Genomic DNA, 24,613 nt, shown 5'->3' with positions numbered 1-24,613 from the left:
CACTGAAATGTTCTCCACCCCTCTCCATGGTCGGGCACTTTGTGTTTTGAAGTGCCGCTACTGGGCTCTCAAACGGGCCAGAACACCCCCGCGGTGTAATCCACTGGTCCTCTTTGTGTGTGTGTGTGTGCGTGTGTGCCCGCCCGCCCGCCTGAGGTTTTTTTTTGTCAGGAGAGTGTTTGCTCTTTCGCTCGGCTCAGAAATGCATGCCCCACTTTGGTCTGACAGCCCTGAGTGGCACAGTCATGGTCTCATCCCAACACGCCAACTCCCAATGTGCCCGTTAACAGATTAATTAAGCTGTTTTGATCACCCACTCTCATCTCAGCCTGCATTTATGGCAACTTTTTAAGACATTCGGCTGCTTATTCGTGTCAGGGAACGTTTCGGGAATAAAGGGTCAGAATCTTAAGTGGAGCATTAGCTTTCATGTGTCGATCCTAGTGGCTGATATTCATTAAAGGACATGGAGGAGATTTTTTTTTTTTCGGGGAGGGGAGAGGAGAGGAGGGGATCGGGCACAAAGAGTTGCCTCAGTTATAAAGGCCCGAGCTCTTGGCATGAGTGGAGGACTTCATGTGGCCAGGGCTGGAGATGTCTGTGGAAGGTTGGCTGCGTTTCATATCACACCCGGGTTCCTCTGCGGGGAGAATGGTGAGCAACCCTAAATATTTACTCTATGAAGATGTGTTTGGATTCCACCTGAGCCCGCAGCTTCGCTCTCGCTCTCCTCGATGCCAGTGTATAACAGCAGAGGAGAGTTTATTTTTGTTGTTTTCTAGATGAGATGTGGTTCAGCGAGTGCCTGAATCGCCCCCTGGAGTCTCGTTTTTTTAAATGAGGCTTACGAAATACAGCTCAGACCTCTGGAATCGCTTAATCAAGCGTGCGTCGATGAAATACATTTCATTCTGCAAGTATATATATATACATTCTGTAATGTTATAAGCTCAGATGCTGGCAGATTGGCTGCTTTTTACTTCAGCAGGAGAGAGTTTTCATCTTCTGCCCCGAGGTTTGAAGTCACAGTAGTAGGTCATTTTGAGAAGAACCTCCGCTCTTGGCAGAGTCGGCTCTGCTGGGAAGGCTTTAAGAGAGGTTTCCAACTGGAAAGCGATCAAGACGAGCAGTGCTGGCGTGGCAGGGTGCAGCGGGCTGTTTATTTAAAAGATCTCTAAATCTACCTCTGCTTCACTACTGTGGCGGAGATTTTCCAGTCACACATTTGCTATAGCCGGATTAGATTTTTGCCTCAAGCCTGACACTTGATTACTTTTTTGTGACATCTATTGCTATCCAATCTCTAATACTTTTTAGTTCTGTGTTGTTTTTGATATTGTAGATCGAAGTCATATGTTCTCTACTGTAATCTGCTTTAAAAGAAATATATTTCAATTATATAGTTTTTTCTTTTTTTTAAATATTTCCCAATTGATATTTAATAGAGCAAGGAAATTTTCACAATATGTCTGGTTATATTTTTTTACTTCTGGAGAAAGTCTTATTTGTTTTATTTTGGCTAGAAGCAGGTTTTAATAAAGCAGGTTTTAATAAAAATTTTTTTTTTAAAAGGTCAAAATTATTAGCCCCTTTAAGCTTTATTTTTTTCGATAGTCTACAGAACAAACCATCGTTATACAATAACTTGCCTAATTACCCTAACCTGCCTAGTTAACCTAATAAACCTAGTTAAGCTTTTAAATGTCACTTTAAGCTGTATAGAAGTGTCTTGAAAAATATCTAGTCAAATATTATTTACTGTCATCATGGCAAAGATAAAATAAATCAGTTATTAGAAATGAGTTATTAAAACTATTATGTTTAGAAATGTGTTGCAAAACTCTTCTCTCTGTTAAACAGAAATTGGGGAAAAAATAAACAGGGGCTAATATATCAGGGGGGCTAATAATTCTGACTTCAACTAAAACAAAAACAAAGTATTTTTCTTTCGTACAATATATTTCTTTCACGTATTGATTATATTTCATGATTTTATCTGAAAATGTAAACTTGTAAAAATACGAATATATCTAATTGTTAATAAATTAAAAATAAAATATATTTTAAAACATTATAAATATATTATAATTAGCAATCCAAAATACTTCAGCAAAATAGTTTTTTCAAATGATTTTTGCACTTTAATTAAAAATGTATCTGAAACATACTTTTTATATGAGTCTGAACAGATGCAGGTTTTCTTTGGCCTTCGCTGCTGCACCAGTGCTGCAGGCAGCTCGCGGTGTCTAATTTACACCTCTCCGATTCTCTCCAGAGCTGCTGTTGGAACACAGTTCTTGTTTGGGACAGTGCATGCAAATAAATTGCGAATGGATAGATTTGCTCTTTTTGATTGTATTTCAGTTATGCAAAATTGGCTGACCTGGTGATGTTTATTCTTTCTTGCAGAACAATTAATTTTTTTTGCTGCTTTTTTGGTTTAGAAATATGTCCAAACAAAGGCTTTTTACTGGTCCAGAACTGTGTATCATTTACCTAAGGACATTTTTTAGTTTTTCCACTTTGGATTTTCCACATTCACATTTAAGTCTTGAGAAATTAGAGTTAACAAGAAGTAAAATTAATACTCACCAAGTGCAGAATGCACCAAATTTGAGTATATGAAACATTGTTACTTACCCGTTGCCTAGTAACTTTTTCTTTAATTCTACCAATGACTCAGAATTTAATATGGTAAAATGTGATGATCAAATCACAAAGACTGCTTTGTAATTATAAATATTGCTGCAAGGTGATTCTTTCATCTGAGGATCCCACGATAACAGTATTGTCAGTGTCTCAAAAGCCTTGGTTTGCAATTAATGATGCAAATAAAGACCATCTCAGCAAGTGCTTTTATTAATTTGAAAATGCAATGTGGCAAACATTATCTTAATTTTGTTACAAGAATAATTTATAACTTGCCAGCAAAAAGAGACAGCAAAAAAACATATTGTTTTTTGCCAAAATAAAAGCACTATAGTTTAACGTTTAAATGAAAAATAAATAAATAAATAAATAAATAAATAAATAAATAACATAAATTTGAGTAATGACGTTTTAAGTTGCTGCATCCTGTAATAACAATTGTAATTATAATAGTAATAATAATTCATACAAATATTTACAATTCATTTACAGTTCTATTTTATGTATTGTTTATAATTTGATTTATTATTATTAATAATAAATAAACTATTTGTAGTAATAAACGTGTAATAATGCATATTTTCATGGCTGGTAAAAGCATATTTATGGCCAGTAAATTTGCTAACCATTGGCACATGTGGCAAAATGTTACTTTTAGGCCTGGGAGTAAATATTATTGAATATAATGTGTCGGGGCTTCACAACATGTTGAATGGAAGCACAAAGACACATCTCTCTGGATGCATTCCTCATGAACCATAATCCATCAAGAGGATCTTCTGTGTTGCAAATGCTTTGAAAGGGTCGTTGAGCAAGCCTTCGCCCTCTTGCACTCCTAAGTGTGTGTGTTTATGTGTGTGTATGTGTGTGTGAGAACCGCAGCTGGAGGAAGATGCCACAGATCTTGTGGTGTAATGGAGACTCTCCAATACTGCAAGATAAGCAACTTGTTTTTTTTTTTCTTTTTGTGCATAGAATGCAAAGACCAGGACCCCTGTGGCCTAGTGTAGACTAGAGATAGGCTTTTAGATCTCATTCCTTTCCCATCTCTAATATCTAAAAGATTTGATTCCGATCGAACAGAGCTCTCTTTGGAGATTGAGCATATAGCTGTTGTTAATTAATATGTGTGTGTGGTGGGCTGAGGGGGCGGTAGACGACAGAATCTGTTGTGTTATTTTACAGGGAGTTGATGGATCCTCCCTGATGGGCTTTCAAGTTCTTAGCCAAGACAATAATGAGAATGTTTATCACTGCACGTGCACGAATGTCTCTCATATTGACAGCTCTGATTCATTCGTCCGCCCCCTCACTCCTAGAGGCAGGTTAAGACACCTTCTGCTGAAAAAGGGATGATCCCGATTTTGATATATTGAGAAAGCCATGCTAACAGACTGCTTAAGGTATGCCGCTGGGGTTCTGACGCATTGTTCATTGTTTCGCTGACATGGGATTGAATAATGACCTGTGGCGATGCATTTAATTTTGTTTTGCTGGAACTTGAAATAGAATGAAACTTGTGGCATTCTTGCGTTCTCAATTACGCTCCTTGTTAAACCACCATCGTCTCACCTCAGTGCTGAAAGCTGCTAAAAGTGCATGTGTGATTCTGTGAGATAAAGTTTCTCATTGTGACAAAACATGAGAAACTGTTTGTGATTAAGTGAAAGAACGTTTTTATGCGGGGAATTACGCTGTACAAGTTCATAAATGGCTGTCATCGCTGAGAAAAGCTCCCGGTGTCCAGAAACAAGACAGAGAAAGACGGATAGATGAAGAAAGCTATTTGAATAGCCTGCTGGACTTTGTGGCATTGGCAACATTGGAAAGTCTCTCTCTCTTTATCACTCTCTCTGGACCCAGAATCATGTTCTAGGCACGCAGCCCAGATATGAGTTAAAATCTTTGTGCTTCTCCAACAAAGAAATATTAAAGTCAAATCATAGGTAAATTATTTCCCGCTCTTGCACTTTGGGACGCAGTGACATCAATTTGTTATTTTGATAAAGGGCAGGAGCTGCTTTAAAACGGACCAGAGCAACACTTCATCATGGTCTGAGGGCTGCGTTGGAGAAAAGAATGTAGCTGTATGGGATCATTTCGAGGAAGGACAAAGGAGAAAGAACGCTTTTGTATTTGTGGTGTATGGGAGGATTGGCAAGAAAAGTGAAGAAGTTCTGATGGACAGTAAGGGCTAAAATGTCATGTCTCCACATGATGCCGAAACAGCACTGACCAGCTTCAGGCATGAAGCCTTCTGAATGTTTCCTGTTGTACCTGGCACCAACAGCAGACTCTTTAAATACTTTAGATTGTGAGGTAAAGTTGCCGTTGATTGGACTGAAAATGCAGCATTTTTTAGAGTAAAGTTATTGGGCCATGTTTGACAATGAAGCCGTCAAATGGCAACCAGGTGAGACATATGTGAACTAATTAGAGCAACCAGATCCTGATCAAATTTTGTTGCACATTCTCGATATAAAGTAGCCAAGCAACATCCCTTGTGTAACTTGTCCATCTATTACCACCTTAAGATCTGGGGAATTCGGACATTAAACATCTTCTTTAATCTAATCATGAATATTATGTGCAGTGTAGCTGAAAGAGACCAATAGCTACACTGTAAAACCCAAAAAGTTAAAGTAACTCGAACCGTTTGAGGAAACCGATTGCAACAACATTTGAGTTCAAAAACTAATCCTAATGAGTACTGTGAACTTAACCTATTTGAGTAAATGAAGCAATTTGAGCAGAGTAAAACTCAATAAATGAAGAGAACGCAATCCACCCGAGTACTGTAAAACTCAATAAGTTAAGGCAACTCAAACTGTTTGAGGAAACCGATCGCTACAAACCATTTGAGTTAAAAAATCTAATCTATATGAACACTGTGAATTTACTCCATTTAAGTTGAAGTAATGAGGTATTTCATTAACTCATTACCTTCAACACTGAGTTCAAAACTCTTTTCAAATGAGTAGAATTACCTTTCAGTACTTTCATTTCACTTGATAAAGTTGACTGTTTTACAGTGTATGTTTCCAACCAAAGATTGAAATTAAAGAGAACAAAATTATCACCGGTGCCAAATATCCAAAAGAAAAATGGAATTTGCTGCGGAGATACCAAATAGGGCAATGTGCACATCCGCAATAGTCACATCGCAAGAAATGCAATGTTGAGTCTGGATTATAGTTGAACAGGAGTCACAGAATTGTATTGAATTACTGTATTTATACAATTATATACAATTTAGAATTTTTGTATTGTTTCTAGACTAAATATCTTCATTTCAAAGTGAAAACAATTATTTTACTCACCCCACCAGTGGATCATTTCTCTTGTTTTAAAGGAAAACTTTTAACTTTGACTTATTTCATCTCAAGTCAAAACCAAAACAATATTTTTACTTGATCTAAGAATTTTCTGATATTTGGACTAGAAACGAGACTTAAATTAAGAAAATTAAGCAAATTAAGAAAAGTTTTTACTGCATTGCGATTATTCAATTTTCTACCAGAATACTGTTAGACTACCCAGAAAACCATCAAATAGTGCTATTTAAACCATCTTTAAAAACTGTATTCATATCGCAATATTTATCTCAGAAAAATAAAATATCCCAAAGTCAGATTTTTCCAATATCGTGCAGCTCAAGACAGTTCTGGAGGTATTAATACCAAATAACTTTGATGACATATGCAATGTCGTCAATCTGCTGTTTTGTCTATTAATGTCTGCCCCATTGCACCCATTTTATTATGTGATTTGTTGTAACCCGGTCATATGACTTTTTTGATGCGCATACTGGATTTTATTCAGTAAACGTGTTTCCATCATAGTTTATGCCCATTTTCCTTTATTGGATAAAAAGTTTATCTTATTCAGCTGTGTGCGTTGTGTGTCTTGGCGTTTCCATTAAGCATTTTTTTATACATTTTTAAAATGCGTATTAAGATAGGTAGATGGAAGCATAACTTTTGTCAGGTGATCATTGTCTGCAGCAATGTTCAGTTATGTAGCATGTGGCAAGGTTTTTGTCCACATGACCCAGGATTTCCAAGCTGAGTTTTGCCCGGTCATACTCCCTCCATCAGTATGTCATCATCCCACAGTACATTCTGCATCCATCATCTCCTCAGGTTAATAGCAGACATGTACTGTACATGACCATCCATATGGGTTAATTAGATTGTAACAGGTACATTTCTTCCATTGCTCCAAGGTGCATTTCCCACACTCACATATCCTATAGATGTTTTCAATGGTGGGCAGGGGTCATCATCAGACACTCTGATTGGTCCGTGTCTACACAGCCTTGTGGTGCAATAGCTTATCTGTCATGACACTTTTCTCTCATAACCGTAATTACAATTTTGTCTGACCTGTGCCACAGTAACCTTCTCTTAGGTCAGACCAGACCTCATACAGCTGCCCTTTATGCATTTACGAGCCAGGAGATGAAACACCCTATCACTGGTTTGTAGTTTGTTGTCCTTGAACTACTGCTAGTAAATTCTCACCACTGCTGACCAGGATTAACCCACAAGCCTTACCATTTCAGAGATACTCTGACCGAGTCACCTCACCATAAAAAACGTTGCCCTTATCAGAGTCACTCAGATTTTAATAGCTGCCTATTTCTCTTGTACCTAACACGTCAATTACAAGGACTGATTGTTTGCTTACCATCTAATATATCTATACTTTAATACATGGCCTTGTTAGGAGATGATCAACAATGTTCGCTTATTGTGTGACTGTTCATAATGTTTCTAATAATGCTACAAAATTACTTCATTCATTCATTCAATTTCCTTCGGCTTAATCTCTTATTTATCATTGGTTAGCACAGTGGAATGAACTACCAGAGATTGCAAAAGTACACAGAAGTACAGATACTCATGTTTCAAAAGACTCTGGTAAAAGTTGAAGTAGTGATTACACTTTTGTACTCAAGTAAAAGTAAAGAAGTACGGCCTGAAATATGTACTTAAGTAAAAAGTATTCATTACTCATTCATTTTCTTTTTGGCTTAGTCCCTTTATTTATCTATTTATTCCACAGTGGAATGAACCACCAACTTATCAAGCATATGTTTTTACGCAGCGGATGCGCTTCCAGCTGCAACTTATCTCCATACACACTCATTCACATTTATACACTATGGACAATTTAGCCTACCCAATTCACCTGTACTGCAGGTTTTTGGACTGTGGGGGAAACCGGAGCACCCGGAGGAAACCCACGCAAATGCAGGGACACAGAAACGCCAACTGACCCAGCCGAGGCTCAAACCAGCAACCTTCTTGCTGTAAGGCGACAGCACTACCTACTGCGCCACTGCATTGCCCAGTATTCATTGCTACATGTTTTAATTTCACTATAGGTAAATATCCGACTTCCTCATGTATCATCATCCTGACACACTCATCATGTTCATCATGTAGTTTTGCGGCTTTCGGATCAAAAACAATAGCTGTGTTTATACACTCTAAAAACAATTCTGTAGGCTTGTCTTTATATCTTTATAAATAATGACTTACATTTTACTTGGAATTCTGTCCAAAACAAATGGAATTTTTTGAATTTTATATTTGAATATGTTTTATTAAATATATAGAAAATATACGTGCTTTTGCTAAAATAAATACTTATTATATTTGACTGCAAACTTTTTATATTTTTTGCTTTGACAGTTCTCATACATAATCCGTTATTTTGTTTTTTTTTTCAGGGTATTGTAGATATTTTATTTAATGGATAAATATTAATTCTGTTATTGTACATTGTACATTTATTCTATGCTAAAAGCTACATACACAGACATGGCAACCTCCAAAACATGTGCATGATCTTTTATTCATGTGATAAATTCAGGATCTTTTGCATTATATTTTATTCATGAATTGCCCAGTATAGTTACTTTTGTTGTTGTAAAACATTTGTTAAAAAAATTAATTGAAGATTAATATGCCTATATGTAAAATCATATAGTCAATAAAAAATCTATAAAAAACACTGTTAAACAGCATAAATTCTGTATGAGGAAATATGAGCTCATCGGAAATAAAGGAAATTAATATCAATGCATAAAGTTTTTATAAAGTATTTGATTGTTTTTGTACTAAATGTACAAATCTTTATAAAAAAACACTTTTTTTTCCGCGGTATTAGATTGAAGGACCAGAGAACTTTACATGGCATATTGTTGAACTGCGAATGGTCTCTTGTTTACATGTGATCTGATCAAGCAAAATATGTCTTATTGCCATGTAAACAGGGCAGCATCAGTGATGTAAAATTCGCTGTCTTCCTCTGTCTCATCTGCATAGTCATCTCGGCCATCTCATAGTAACCTAATCTTCATAAACTAGCCTACATAAGGCACGTGATAGCCTTGGTTGAAAAAGCCACATACTGCAGCGCGCAGACACGCAATGACGAAAAATAGACTGACTTCATCAAAAAAAACACACTCAAATTGGGCAATGACAAGAAATTATATAGATAGCACCAACAAACACATGAAAACAAAAGTAACGAGCCCGATTTAAAAAATGTTAGGAGTACAGATATGTACAAATGTAAGGAGTAAAAATAAAAAGTTGTCAAAAAATTAAATGGAGTAAAGTACAGATACCAGAAAAATCAACTTAAGTACAGCAACAAAGTATTTGTACTTTGTTACTTCCCATCCCTGTGAACCACCAACTATTCCGTCATATGTTTTATGCAATGGATGCCCTTCCAGCCGCGACCCAGTACTGGGAAACAAAATTACTTGATACCTGAATAAATAGGCAAAAAATAACAGGGTTTTAAACAGTTTTAAAACGGTCATGAGTATTATCTAATTTGTGCATGTTTTTTTCAGCAACTTGAATTGATAAACTTTAAATCTATATTTGCATATAGTGAACATATGCAAATATTCAGCAATCCAGTGTAGACTTGCTGATTCGTGAAATGTTTTCTGTCAAATCTGATAATGTCCTTTCAAATGCCCTGAAGTTCTCGCTTAGCTTGTAGTTCTCTTTACTGTCATTTTTGATTTCACCCCCTCTGTGAGGAACAGAGAACATAACGGATCCATTCATATTTGCTTTGTCTCGTGGCGGATCCATTCTGATGTGCACTTTGACTCCTTTTCAGGTCTGAGGTGCGTTTTTATTCCCACCTTACACATATTACAGATAAACAAGAATCAAAGGTGTCGGAACTATAGGCTTCAGAATCAGATATATGTATATGTGTGTGTGTGTTCGTGGGTGTGTATGTTTGCACACTACAGGCCTAGACAGATATCTCTATGAATTAGGATTGGAGCCAAACAGAACAGTGCTGGGAAAGCAAGAGGACACGTCAACACTTGGCTATGACCTAATATGACTCTGTTTTGCTACATAGCAAAAAGTGGGGCAGTGGCTTTTGTACGCAACATGTGTCCTGATCAACATGCCAGTCTTGTGTCATTTGGTTTTATTAGTTATTTGCCTTTAAAAATGGGATTTGTGAGGTTCCCTTTGTGAGTTCTTGAAGAGATGTGTGCTTTAGCCTTACAATTATTTGGATGTTTTCGTACTTTTTACAGTGTGTCTGCTAATTCTCACACCGCTAACTATGTGCAATGCAGTGTACAATACCAAGGTTTATTAATATTTTTATTTTTTGACAGTTATTTTAGTAATTATTTTCTGTTTCTAAAGTATACATATTTTTAGGATGACAGTGATTGGGAAAATAATTTATTATTGAAAACATTTTGCCCAAGTAAATGGTAACCTTTTTGGTTTAAATATTTAATTATTAGAAATTTTAGCAGACATTTACTTGTAAAGACACATTTTTAAAAATATATATAAACATAAAATGTACATCTTAACAATAAGACATTTAAAAAACAATCACCAACAGTCATAACAATAATAATTAAACAAAAAATAAACATGCATTCCCTCAACCAGCACCCACCAGTGCTATCCAATGGTAAAAGTAGGTGCTAAAGCCATAGTAAACATATTAATCACAAGTTTGTAGAAAGGAAATAAAAGGGGACCAATAATTTTCAAATAGCAAACCTTGTCTATTAGGGTATACCTGATTTTTTTCCAGATTTTATGTACCCAGATTTAATGTCAGCTATAATTTAAGAGTTGGAACTTCTAGTTTCTTCCAAAACAAAAGCACAATTTTTTTGGCAGAGATCAACCCATATGAAACAAACTGTTGTTGTGTAAGTCTCAAAAATTCTTCAGAAACTCTAAATGTAATTAATATAGGATCTGGTTTAATCGGAATGTCTAATGTATCTGGAAGAAATTTGAAATATTTTGTTCCAGAAACTCATTTGGGATACATAACATAGGAATGAGACAGGTTGGAATCTAAAAACAATGGTAGGGCTGAGCGATTTAGCCTAAAATCAAAATCTCGATTAATTGAATGTTTTAACTCGATTTCGATTAATGGACGATTATTTTATTTATTTATTTATTTCACAAGTTTTGTACATATGCTCATGATACAAGTAAGAGATTTTTGAATGAAGGGTGCATTACTTGATTTAAAAATAATTGAAGGAAACACTCACTATTATTTATCGAACATCAACGTTGAACAACTGAAATTGAAACACACATGGCCTAAAACCAACAGTCACTTTTTTCTTATAAAAAACGTGAAAATAAATAACTTGCATTTTTGGGAACAAAATTTGTGTTAAATTTTTTATATTTAAAGTAGAAAATAAGCAGTTTTTCTTCTAAATAAAATAACTCTTGTAAATCCTGTATATTAATATAAATATCATTATAAATATTTTAAACTTGAGTCTTCTGTAAACAAATATTTTAATGTAAATAATAATTTTATTGTGATGGAAAATATGTCGTCTCTGGTGCAGCTTAAAAACCTCGTCAATGTAGTGCAAACTTGTAGTTATATTTTTTGAGAGGTACGGGGTCTACGCCAGACCATACCGGTGCGTTTGACGCAGAAGTATAGTCAGTCAGTCAGCACAAAACCTTAAAGGGTAAACAAATATCGCATAGCACTACTACTGTTACAGAAAAGTTTGCGTTGTTACAATTCACTTACCTTTTAATACGCTTTGGTGGGATTATCACCCGCTATTAAAAAAAAAAACATGACTGAATGTGTTGAGTGAGAATCTGTAATGTAACCGTGGCGGGATCAATTTTGGCAATGCATGGAAACCATGTATACTGTATACAGTTGAAGTGAGAATTATTAGCCCCCCTGTTTATTTCTGTTTAATGGAAAGAAGATTTTTTTTCAACACACTTCTAAACAAAGTTTTATTAACTCATTTCTAATAACTGATTTATTTTATCTCTGCCATGATGACAGTACATAATATTTGACCAGATATTTTTCATGACACTTCTATACAGCTTAAAGTGACATTAAAGGCTTAACTAGGTTAATTAGGTTACCTAGGCTGGTTAGGGTAATTAGGCAAGTTATTGGAATAAACACATATCGTCTAAAACCTCAAACCTTAGATTTTATAAGGTCTTCAAACTGTGACAATTTCTGACAATTTTAAGGAGATGTTACAAAGAGCCTCTTTCTTCTAATATGTATGTCATTTGTAGAAAGAAGACAGTCAGTCGGTGTGGAAATGGCGTTTTGTAAAGCTACTAGGAAGCATTGTTCACCACTTCTCGACTTTCAGAGAGAAGGATGAGAGCATTTTTAGTGCAGGCTTTGTTCTTGAGCTCAGTACGGGGCCCTGTTGTGGCATGACTCGGATTATGGAGATTAGCAGGCTAGCTGGTTATGTAATTGAATGTAACCGTGAGGAAAGCAAGGGAGAGAGAGAGATAGAAAGAAAGAAAGCGTGAGCGAGAGAGATGTGCAGAGAACAGCACTTCACCTTCATTCCACCTTTTTGTTTTGTTTTTTTGAGTGCTGCAAGGTCACAAAAGGGTCAGGCAGATTTTGGCTTCTTCTCAGTCTTTGTTGCTGAGGGGAAACACTGACTTCGAGAGTTCATGCACTCTCAGAGCCCAGGTCAAAGAGTTTCCGGCTTGCTGCATGTCTCAAAAATTATTCTCACCTCACTCCTGAGAAAGAAGTGATGAGTCTCAAAATATGTACAAAGTTCAGCTCTTTCAGAATTCATCTCCAAAGTTCATGGTTTGTGTCAAATATTAAGTCAAACTTAAGGTGAAATATTGATTTCATTCTGTTTTTGTGCGGTGTTAAATCGAAATTCAAATAAAAATGTGTAGGTGTGCTTTTGACAACTTTTCTTATTGGTGTATTTTTGCCTTCAGAGATTTGACATTCCTTCACATTGGTCCACTATTAGTGCTGATTAGGTTACCATTAATTCGTCACGATACTATACCAGCTGAAGTATCGTGATACCAAGTAGTATTGCGATACTGTAATTCATAACTCAAATTCATGAAATAAAGAAAAATGTCAGAAATACTATAATTGAAAAAGTATTCTCTTCACCTAAATGTATTTGTACCAACAAAAAATACATTAAAATCATGATACAAATTACACCAAACGAAATTCTTTACAAAAAGAGCATTTTTTTCCAAACAAACTTAGGCTATATGAAGGGTCAAAATTGTTTTAATGTTTCCTGTTGCTATTTTAGGTTTGTCATCAATTTTTTTTCTTTTTTTCAGTCTTATTAGGTAAGAATCCAAAGTAATCCAATGTTGTAGCTAAATCATATTGACAGGAGCAGAAATGAACGGATTCAGATTCGAACTGAAGCATCAGAAAATATGCAGTATGCTACCATAAAAGGCGCTGATTATACACAGTTTTTCAACCTTAGAAGTCTCCATAGACTATTAAAATAAAATGGTCTATTGTTGCACAAATGTGTGAGCATTAAGTGACTTTTCCACATGCAACATTATGTATTGTAGACAGACCGTTAATGACAATACTACCATTTACACACTACAGTGGCACCTCCAGTATTTTGGAGCCTAAGCATCACGATACTACCATAGTATCGGTAAACCATGCAACCCTAGTGCTGAGCACGACATGTTAAAGTTGGCAAGAATAAGAAGTTAGAATAGTTTTTCTTCCTTAGATTCAGTTTAAATGGCTTCTTGAATGCGAAAAACAAATTGACTTTTGGTGGATCGTTTACTGTTCACATATGTGCAGGCAAATTAGTAATTTGGAGTGGAGGGATACCTTCAGAATAATGTCATGTTGTTTATTCTAGAACTTGTGTAAACGATACACATGTACACTTTGCTCAAAGTGGTACTAATGCAATTAATAAGTAATAATAAGTCAAAAGATCCCTGTAGATGAGTGTCATTTTGTAAAGATATTAAGTTAATATAAGTTGATATTACTTAAAATACCAGGTTTTGGCATCAAAACTTAAGCAGGTGTGTTTAACTTACTCATTAGGCAGCTCTGAACTTAACATTTTAATTTCTTTAAATGATTCACCATGCCTCTGTTTAAAATGATTGGTTGCGCTTGAAATTCTGCATTGACAACAGCACTGATTGGTCGATATATGTTATATGGTGGTCATTTTGCTTGTGATGCTGAATTTTGCTGAAGCGCAGCAGGACAGAGGCACTACCTAAACCCATCTGACGAAAGAGAAAAGTTAAATTAGTAAGTAGATATTTAAATGCTTATATATATTTTTCTTAATTCTATACAAGCAGGGCTGCCTCAGAGGCGCAGTGGGTAGCACTGTCTGTCAGGTTGCTGGTTCAAGTCCTGGCTGGACCAGTTGGCATTTCTGTGTGGAGTTTGTATGTTTTCCCCATGTTGGCGTGGGATTCCTCCAGGTGCTCCGGTTTCTCCCACAATCCAAAGACATACGCTAGGTAAATTGGGTGAGCTAAATTGTCTGTTGTGTGTGTGTGTATGTCCTGGTTTGGGATTGAGTGTTGGAGCTAATGACCCACCTTGTAAAAATTAGATGTTACAAAACACCAATATAGTGCGGCTAAATATCAACTTCGACATAAACGAATATAAAAGTAAAGAATATAATAGCTGAAAAAATTTAAAGTTTATTCTGTTAGACATTTTAAGTTATTTGTACTTAAATGTTTAATTACAGATAACTTAAATGTTTAAGTTAATTCAATGAAGAGACCACGTTTGGTCACCTCAATTAATTGAGTTGTCGATTTCCCATTACTCAAACGAACTGAGGGAATCACTATCCTCAAGTCATTTGAGTAGTCTGAACTTATTAGGGTTTACAGTGAAGAAGCATCAATCTGAGTGACTGGATCTCAAGTTTTTGTTGGATAAACTTCCTGATATGGATAAATGATTTATAATAAATACCACAATATTTAATAAAAATAAGTATTGGCAGTTTTGATTTGATGGTGACTTGTTTTATCATTTTTTTTGCTTGTCTAAATATCGGTCATCTGCATTTTCCCAAAACACTCTCTGTAGAATGAAATCAGAACATTCTGTTCAACTGCTGTGAAGTTGTCTGCGGTTATGTAATGGCATAACCAGGTCAAACTGCCTTTCTCAAACAAACTATGCTTTATTTTGTTCATTTGTGGAGCGTTTAAATGATTAGCCTGTATTGTGGCTAATGGGCACATTTTAATGGCAGGGAATAGAGTGTTTACAAAAGTAATTTTGTTATTTGCTGTAACCGCTGTTCTTGCTAGTGGAACTCTTTACATAAATAGTTGAAACTGATATATTTCTCTCTAAGTGAGGCCAGTCTTTTGGTCTCTTCTCCCTAAAGCGAGAACAAAGACACATATTAGCCACAGGCATACAGGAATCGGGATTAATTGGAAGAGGTAGTCGATACAAGAACAATTAATGGTTTTTGGCTCTGACTGAAAGCCTCTTTGAGATGTGCCTGTTGTCCATCAGACAAATCAGCTCTTTAACGGATTTCCTTTGTGAGGACGTCGAGTAAAAACACAAGAGTTTAACCCATTCACGCCAACCGGAGGCTGCAAACTAGGCTGAATGAGAGCAAACTAGCCTAAAATTCAGTTCTCAGTCTTAAATAATTGAAATGATCTGTAACTGCCCCTTTTTAGGCTTATAAATTATGCATGCTGCTTGGAAGTAGAGTTAATTTGATTTGGGATATTCAGATCTGATCGTCTCCCATGGCACATTGAGACCAAAAGATTCCTAGATTCAGAGGGTAAGGGAAGACCCAGTTCATTTTCCCAGGATTCTCCAGGATTAGAACCGTGCTGTCAGAGAGCCGAAGCTTCAGCTAAATTCGATTACAGAACTAATGTAATTAAACCCACAGAGACACAGACAACGAGTGAGGCTCTGCTTTGGTCAACCAGCGTCCAAGACCCTGCAGAGGAACTGAAGACCCTATCACACCCTGCCTCACCTCTGTCATCATTTCCTAATTAACCACTCAGATTTGGAATAAGTCAAATCAGCTGTTTCCTTTTACTTTAGTGGCTTTTTCCATTGGCTGTGTTTTAATTCCGAGGCTTCACCCTCCAAAGTCCACAAAGGCCAAGCAGAATGTTGTGAAATGAGTCGGGTTATAGATCTTATCACCTTTCAACTTAATCATAATGTTTGAATTAGCTTTTTATAAAAGTGATGTTGAAACTTTCACATCTCATATTGTTAAAAGAACAGTTGTGTTATTATCATGTAAGATAAATATTGCAACCCCCCTATTGCCTTCAACATGTTGTTATTATTATTGATATCAACTTAGGGTGTAAATTGGATGTCTTATGATACCATATGATAGTGACACTCTTAGCCAGAGCTACAATATTTGTCGATACTTTAAAAAAATCTGCAATGTGATTTCGATTAGATTCAGTGGAGTATTGACCAATATATCACTATTAAGATATAATTATGTGTCTTATTTAGAGCCAGTGACATTTTTATTAAATCACAAATGCAACCACAGCATATTGCACATTCATACACAACAACAAAAAAATACACGTTTAAAAAGAATATTGAAAATAAATAGAGTAAAACTTGACAAAAATAATACATGATTCGTAAATGTGTTTTAAATTTCTTAAATGTGCAAATCCAATTACAAAACAACAGAGCTGAGGTATTCTAATCTAAAAATATATTCACTTAGAAAATTACATCTTTTTTTTCCTCAAATGCAAACTATTTCCAAACCCATGATATGACAGCTGATGTTTTAATTTTTTTTTATCTGCTTTATTGTTGCGTTGTGATGTGGCACAAATGCGAATGGTCTGGTAAGTATAATAGATAATGCATACTTTAGCGGAAATACATAGACAGACGTGAAGGTATAGATAGTGTCAAAATAAAAGTGCTTCTTAAAAATATTTGTGGAGGTTTCGGTAACATCGATACGTCATATCATTTGTCATTTGACCAATATGTTTCAATATCAATGTATCGTTACATCTCTATTATCGCCTTTATTACATGACTCTCTGGAGTGCTTGATTCTGATTGGTCAATCGCATCATACTAAGGTATGTTATTCCCAGATAACAACCACTGAAACTAATAACAGACTCATCCACATTCTTCGAGCCGTCTTGACTGTTAAGGAATACATTTTATATGCTTATCTTAAACCGTCTTTCGAATGAGATGTTAAACCGAGGTCCTGACTCTCTGTGGTCATTAAAAATCCCATGGCACTTCTTGTAAAGAGTAGGGGTGTAACCCCGGTGTCCTGGCTAAATTTCCTGTGGCCTCTCTCGCGTCATCCAAGTGGATGCTACACACTGGTGGTGGAGACCCCCCTCGTGATTGTGAAGCGCTTTGGGTATATGGCCATACACAATAAATGCACTTATAAATACACACATTACATTACATTACATTATCTGTCACGCTTGTGTTGTTGACTCTTTGGCACCATCTTTGCAACTGAATAATAAATAAGTTAGACTTCATTTAATTGTTTTTGCTTTAAAAGCTTTACATTTAATTAAAGAGTTAACAAATTTTTACAGCTCAGATCAAGGTTTTGTGTCTAATTGTTTAGTTATGTGGCAAGTAGCCGTGTAATAAGTGCGATTGTTCTTGACTATCCGGCTAGATGTCCATTATACTTTACATATCAGTTATCAGCTTTTAATTATAAAGTATTATTGGTATCAGCCAGAATTTTCATACTGGTGCATCTCTAGTTTTGCAGCAGAAAGCCATTGTTCTCTATGGGATTTCCCATTGTTTTTTAATATTTAATTTCATTTTCAAATGTAAATTACACAACCTTATATTGCAATAGTAAAATGAATGATCAGAAATATGCACTACTGTCTAAAGAGATGCATTAAAACGCAGCTGACGTTTCATCAAGCCCTTAGTCCTTACTGTTGTTTGCTTAGACAAGCTTTCACAAAATGTCCAATAAGAATGATTTATTCAGTAAAATGTGTCCATAAAGTTGTGGAAATTTAAGAGATTTTATTCTTACATGGCCTAATAGAAGGATGTGAGATGCTGCAAAGCATTTTAACTGCTTTTATTGTTAAATAATTGATTTAATTACACAACAGCATCGTTAAAAAACTGTGGAGACTGCAAAAGTGATATTATGTAGTTTCATTTGGGACTGAGGGCTGACACATAGACCCATCCATGATGTGCAATTCTCCAGATTTATTTGAATACAAGGCAAAAAATATTACTTCTCTGAGTTTCATCCCGGTTTTTCCTATCTTTTAGGGTTTACAATGTAGAAATGTTTATAAAAATGAGCATAGAAAAGATCAAATGGCCTTTTTTACTTGAGTCTTGGGAAATGGTCAATGGATAAAAAAAAAAAAACAAGCAGATATGTTATTTTCTTTTAAAAAAAAAGTTTTTGGTCTTGCTCTGAAGCATGTGCTCATGTTGGGTTGTCTTATAGTCATCTATTATTAATGTGCTTGTAAATGCTGAGCTATTGTTTTTCTATTGTTCTGTTGTTTTATGATTTGAAAATGTAAATTCAGCATGTTTTGCCTATAGATCTGGCTGCTGTTTGAAAGGTGAATATTTGATTTTAGATGCAGTGCTGTAGAGCTTCACTAGATTTAGAGTAGCTTACTTTTATTAGTATGAAACAAAAAACTTATTGCAACATATTTCTCTGAAATATCTTTTTTGACATTTTCTGATACATTTAAGATAAGGAAAGTAATAACTTGCTGTAATTTATATTGGAGTATACCTTCTAGTGATTCTTTTCACATAAAAGCATTTTCTATTTAGAGATCAAATTCTGGCTAATATTAGCAAGCTGATACTATTTATTTAGTTTAGTGATGTTAACCAAAAGGCCAGTACAATCATTTTATTTTAAAATAACTATTAAATTTACATGATTTTAGACTTTATTTTTTCTCTACAGCCACATATTCTATATCGAAAGCCTTTAAGTATTTTATATTTGCTTTTATTTTCTATTGCATAACATCTATTTCTCCATAGTTTGGATTCTATTGCTATTATTATTACATTATTTTGTTATTGTTGTTACTATTTCAAGGTCACGAGTGGGTGTATTAGCATTTCACTGCATATTATGCTGTGTATGACTCTGTATGTGACAAATAAAATGTTTTATTTACTTTTAAGCTATTATAAAACTGTAAAATTCACATATAGTTCAAAATTTATATTGTTTGTTAAATTTTCTAGTCAATTATATTTACTTAAGTGAATTTAACAGTATTATTATTTTTAAGATTGATTGTACATGACCAGGTCATCTGCTCAATTAGATAGAAATGAATATTCACAGTAAATCGTTGATAACCAGTTTGGTAGAGATATATTTTGTTTGATGATCATATGAGCGAAACAGATGAATTACAGTATCCAAATACACTTTCATTCTTCTGTGTATTTAAACTGTGAGATTAAGTTTGCACGGCAGTCACTGAGCACCCTGTATAGGCTTTACAAGATCACCGCTATCAACCTGATTGAAAACGTATAAGCGTATAAGCTGTGATTGGCTGTGCTTAACTGTAACAGTTGGTTCACCAGGTGTGCATCCCGTTCAGTAGGACTGAGAGGTGTGGCTCGGCTGTTTGTGCAGAGAGAGAGGTCTAAGTGCACTGCTGTGTGTGTGTGTGTGTGTGTGTGTGTGTGTGTGTGTGTGTGTGTGTGTGTGTGTGTGTGTGTGTGTGTGTGTGTGTGTGTGTGTGTTTGTTTTTATTACATGGTGGGGACCTCAGCATGTTAGCACACTCACAAAGTGGGGACCAAAAACATAGTGGGGACCGTACGCCTGGTCCCCACTATGTTTTGCCTTTAAAAGACTCAGGGGGCGTTGCTGATATGCCTAGTGCTGTTTTTTTCATTGATCCCCACCTTGACCAATCACCTGATTTGAGTGTGTGAGTGTGTGTCGGCGCACTGCTCTATAGCGCCCCTGTAGTCGGATGGCGGTACTGCACCCTCACACACACTTGGCGCAATATACACACTCTAGCTATTGCACATGCGCAGATCTCCTGAATAAATCCGACTTTAATTAACTTAATTAAGGTCCATCAAATTAATCGAGGTTTGCGGGTAAGTTAGAATGTTTTTCATCATCATAATGTAATAAAATCGGTTATATGACGAATATTTCTGTTGCATACTTTTGACAGTTATCAGGTAAAGTTACATGTTTTAACTAATTTCCTGGGTGTTTTAATCGATGTTGTTTCAAATTACGTATTAATAAAACATTGATAAGACACAAACTACAGTTCGGTATGTAATTTAACTTGTTTACACGAGTAAAAGTTACTCGCGCTAATGTGCTAACGTGCTAACTGCCCGGTGCTGCGCGTGAATCAGAGGCCGGAGTGGAGTGCGTGAGCCGCGGCCGGACGGTCACCACGCCCCGGGCGGCTAAATGGATCGACGGAGGATAAAATCATTAAAAGATGCGGAGAAACACATCACCAGCTCCACTGACAAGACCCATTCACTGGAAACCGATTATATAGAAGGTTACTAAGTATGTTTTCATAGTTTTTGTATCGTACTTTTAAAGTGGTTAAATGTACAATTGCTTTGCAAAAATCCAAGCCTTTTTAAACATTTAATCCTCAAATAACACTATTATATACTATTTATACGTTACTGTAGTAATATAGAGATTATAATTAAAATGTGGAGCCATCTGGTCCTAGAAATATACTTAATTTATTCTATGATGTTTAGAAAAGTTTTATTTAAGATGAATAATTATAATAAACTCCAACCAAGTGTAAAACATACATAAAAGTACATAAATGTACATTGTGTGTGCGTGTTTCATTTATTTATTTATTTACTGTCACCTGGTAGCCCTTTACAATGAAAGGTTGAATTAGTTAATGCTAGTTAATGCATTTACTAACATGAACAACGAATAATACTTTTATTACAGTATTTGTTCATGTCTGTTAAGTTTAGTTAATGGAAATAAAGTTGTTCATTATTAGTTGAATACGCACAGCATTAACTACTGGTAACAAGCATGAATTTAGATTTTAACAATGCATTAGTAAATGTTGAACTCTAATTAATAAATGCTGAACATGCATTGTTCATTATTAGGTCATGTTAGTAAGTACATAAACTAATGAAACCTGATTGTAAAGTGTGACCTGTAAACGATTGAAGTGGAAAAAGTTCATTAAAATTGTCCTATGAAAAAAGAACAGGTGTTCAATAGTATTAGAACAACTTTGAGGAAAGGTTCTGATCCACTTCAAAAGGTTCTGTATTATAATTCACACACTGAGAGAGGATGCTAATGTGAGGTTTTTGTCATTTTGAGCGCTATATGTTTCATTAATATCTTTTAGATCAGTGTTTGCATTGTGCACATTTATTAAAGGAAGTTTTGTGGTTGAGTACAAGATGATAGAGCTTGTGGAAGCAGAGCATAGATGAGATATTAATCAAAATACTGTCTTTATGTTTGACTTTAAATGGTAAAACAAGAAGAGGTGGTTAAGTGTTTTCCCCCTTCAAATGTACGTGTATATATTATAATCATTGTGTTTGTATTCATGTCATAGTTTAGCTTTTTCTTATTGCTATGAGAGAGCATAATTAAATATGTTATTTGCTTTTTTCTCTTAGTTTTGCGGCATTGATGCCGCTCGTGGACGGGACCCTCGGCCGGCTGGTGAATGATAACCATCTGCACCCAAACTGCACTGTCAATAAGATTGTTGTTCAGAGAATACCTCATTTGTGCCTTTTTGCAATCAGGGACATTTCCCTGGAGAGGAAATAACTTTTGACTATGGCGCATGTGATTGGCCTTGGAGAAAGGTTTGACAATTTTTACCACCTATATACATTAATCTTCAATACATTCAGCAAGCTAAAAGTTTGTATTGTTAATATAGATTAAGGGTAAATCTGTAAAAAAATATAGAGTTTGCATTATCCATAAGAGATAATGAAATCAATCTCTTAATAACTCTTCTTGCCTTAATGAGTAAAAAAAAAAGTTCAAATAATTGGATAATGCTTTACTTTTAAGGGGGTTCATAAGACTGCCGTGAAACCTTTATAGTCATGACATGACCCTGTATAACAAAGCTGTTTTTAATAGCTTTCATTGAAGGATAACCATATGACTGCAGAAGAGAACTGCTCCCACAACTCTCTGATGAGGTATGGTTATTAGATTATTATTAGTTGTAGTAGTTGTTGCTGTTGTTGTAGTAGTGCATTTAATTGTAATTATTTAACTTAATCAAAATATAGCAATGAAACAGAGAGTGTGTCCTAATTGGTGAACTTATGCACTAGTGTAACATTGTGGGGACCAGAGGCATGTTAGAGAAGCTGTGAAACACACTTAGTCCTGAATACACACACAGTGAGGTCTGACATAGTGTGGACCGGGACCCTTGAGTACTGCTGTCTAACTAATATTTTTGTTTTTTATATTCAGCTGTTATTGAAGAATGACCAAATGACAGAACTGCTCTGCTCCAGTAGGAGGCCCACAACTCTCTGATGAGGTATGGTTATTGTTGTTATTGTTGTTGTTGTTATTATTATTATTATTATTATTAGTAGTAGTAGTAGTAGTAGTAGTAGTAGTAGTAGTAGTAGTAGTCGTTGTAGTTGTTGTAGTAGTGCTTTTAATTGTAATTATTTAACTTAATCAAAATATAGCAATGAAACAGAGTGTGTGTCGCCTATTGGTGAATGTATGCATTAGTGTAACATTGTGGGGACCAGAGGCATGTTAGAGAAGCTGTGAAACACACTTAGTCCTGAATACACACACAGTGAGGTCTGACATAGTGGGGACCGGGACCCTTGAGTACTGCTGTCTAATTAATTGTTTTTTATATTCAGCTTTTATTGAAGAATGACCAAATGACAGAAGAGAGAACTGCTCTGCTCCACTAGGAGTCCAAACAACTCTCTGATGAGGTATGGTTATAATAATAATAATAATAATAATTATTATATTAGTTGTAGTAATATTAGTAGTAGTTGTTGTAGTAGTGCATTAATTGTAATTAAATACTTAATCAAAATATAGCAATGAAACAGAGAGTGTGTCCTAATTGGTGAACGTATGCACTAGTGTAACATTGTGGGGACCAGAGGCATGTTAGAGAAGCTGTGAACACACTTAGTCCTGAATACACACACAGTGAGGTCTGACATAGTGGGGACCGGGACCCTTGAGTACTGCTGTCTAATTAATATTTTTGTTTTTTATATTCAGCTTTTATTGAAGAATGACCAAATGACAGAACTGCTCTGCTCCAGTAGGAGGCCCACAACTCTCTGATGAGGTATGGTTATTATTGTTGTTGTTGTTTTTGTTGTTAATTATTAGTATTATTATTATTATTATTAGTAGTAGTATAGTAGTAGTGGCTTTAATTGTAATTATTTAACGTAATCAAAATATAAAAATGAAACAGAGTGTGTGTCGCCTATTGGTGAATGTATGCATTAGTGTAACATTGTGGGGACCAGGCATTTAGAGAAGCTGTGAAACACCACTTAGTCCTGATACACACACAGTGATGGTCTGACATAGTGGGGACCGGGACCCCAGAGTACTGTGTCTAATTAATTGTTTTTTATATTCAGCTTTTATTGAAGAATGACCATAGTGACACAAGAGAGAGTACTTCCGCTCCAGTAGGAGTCCAACAACTCTCTGATGAGGTATGGTTATTGTTGTTGTTGTTGTTATTAGTAGTAGTAGTAGTAGTAGTAGTAGTAGTAGTAGTAGAAGTAGTAGTAGTAGTTTTTGTTGTGTAATAGTAGTGCTTTTAATTGTAATTAAATAACTTAATCAAAATATAGAAATGAAACCCTGTGTGTCCCCTAATTTATGAACGTATGCACTAGTGTAACATTGTGGGGACCAGAGGCATGTTAGAGAAGCTGTGAAACACACTTAGGTCCTGAATACACACACAGTAAGGTCTGACATAGTGGGGACCGGGACCCTTGAGTACTTGCGGTCTGATTAATTGTTTTTTATATTCAACTTTATTGAAGAATGACTATATGACACAAGAGAACTGCTCTGCTCCAGTAGGAGTCCAACAACCTCTCTGATAAGGGATGGTTATTATAAAAATAAAAAAAAAAAAATAATTATTATTATTAGTATTATTAATATTATTATTAGTTGAAGTATTGTATTTAATTGTAACTAAATAACTTAATCAAAATATAGAAATGAACCGAGTCTGTGTCCCCCTAATTTGTGAATGTATGCACTAGTGTAACATTGTGGGGACCAGAGGCATGTTAGAGAATCGGTGTTAAACACTTAGTCCTGAAAACAAACACAGTAAGGTCTGACATAGTGGGGACCAGCGGTCCATTCTTCGTACATGTATTACTCAATTAGCTGGATTTGGTTATTGACATTTTGACACGATTCGTGATAGATTCATTTCTTCAAAACTCATCCGAGCAACAGGTCTTGAGCTCAAACCTTTTCTGGAGCAGCAGCTTATTTCACATA

At 35.4% G+C, this 24,613-nt stretch overlaps 1 protein-coding gene and 1 long non-coding RNA gene across 7 annotated transcripts in view; both read left to right on the top strand.

Annotated features, from left to right (window-relative positions):
- nfic (nuclear factor I/C) overlaps positions 1 to 24,613 on the top strand; it is a 242,356-nt gene that overhangs the window by 38,467 nt on the left and 179,276 nt on the right. The gene's annotated exons all lie outside the window — the stretch shown is intronic.
- LOC130233624 (uncharacterized) lies at positions 21,596 to 22,987 on the top strand. Its single transcript, XR_008838223.1, has 4 exons — positions 21,596 to 21,924; positions 22,211 to 22,272; positions 22,556 to 22,625; positions 22,969 to 22,987. It is a non-coding gene; the product is annotated as an uncharacterized LOC130233624 (long non-coding RNA).

The sequence above is a fragment of the Danio aesculapii genome, chromosome 8, assembly GCF_903798145.1.
Source record: "Danio aesculapii chromosome 8, fDanAes4.1, whole genome shotgun sequence".
NCBI classification, from domain to species: Eukaryota; Metazoa; Chordata; class Actinopteri; order Cypriniformes; family Danionidae; genus Danio; species Danio aesculapii.
Note: the sequence above shows the minus strand (reverse complement) of the source record. Positions and strands in the feature narration are given on the sequence as shown.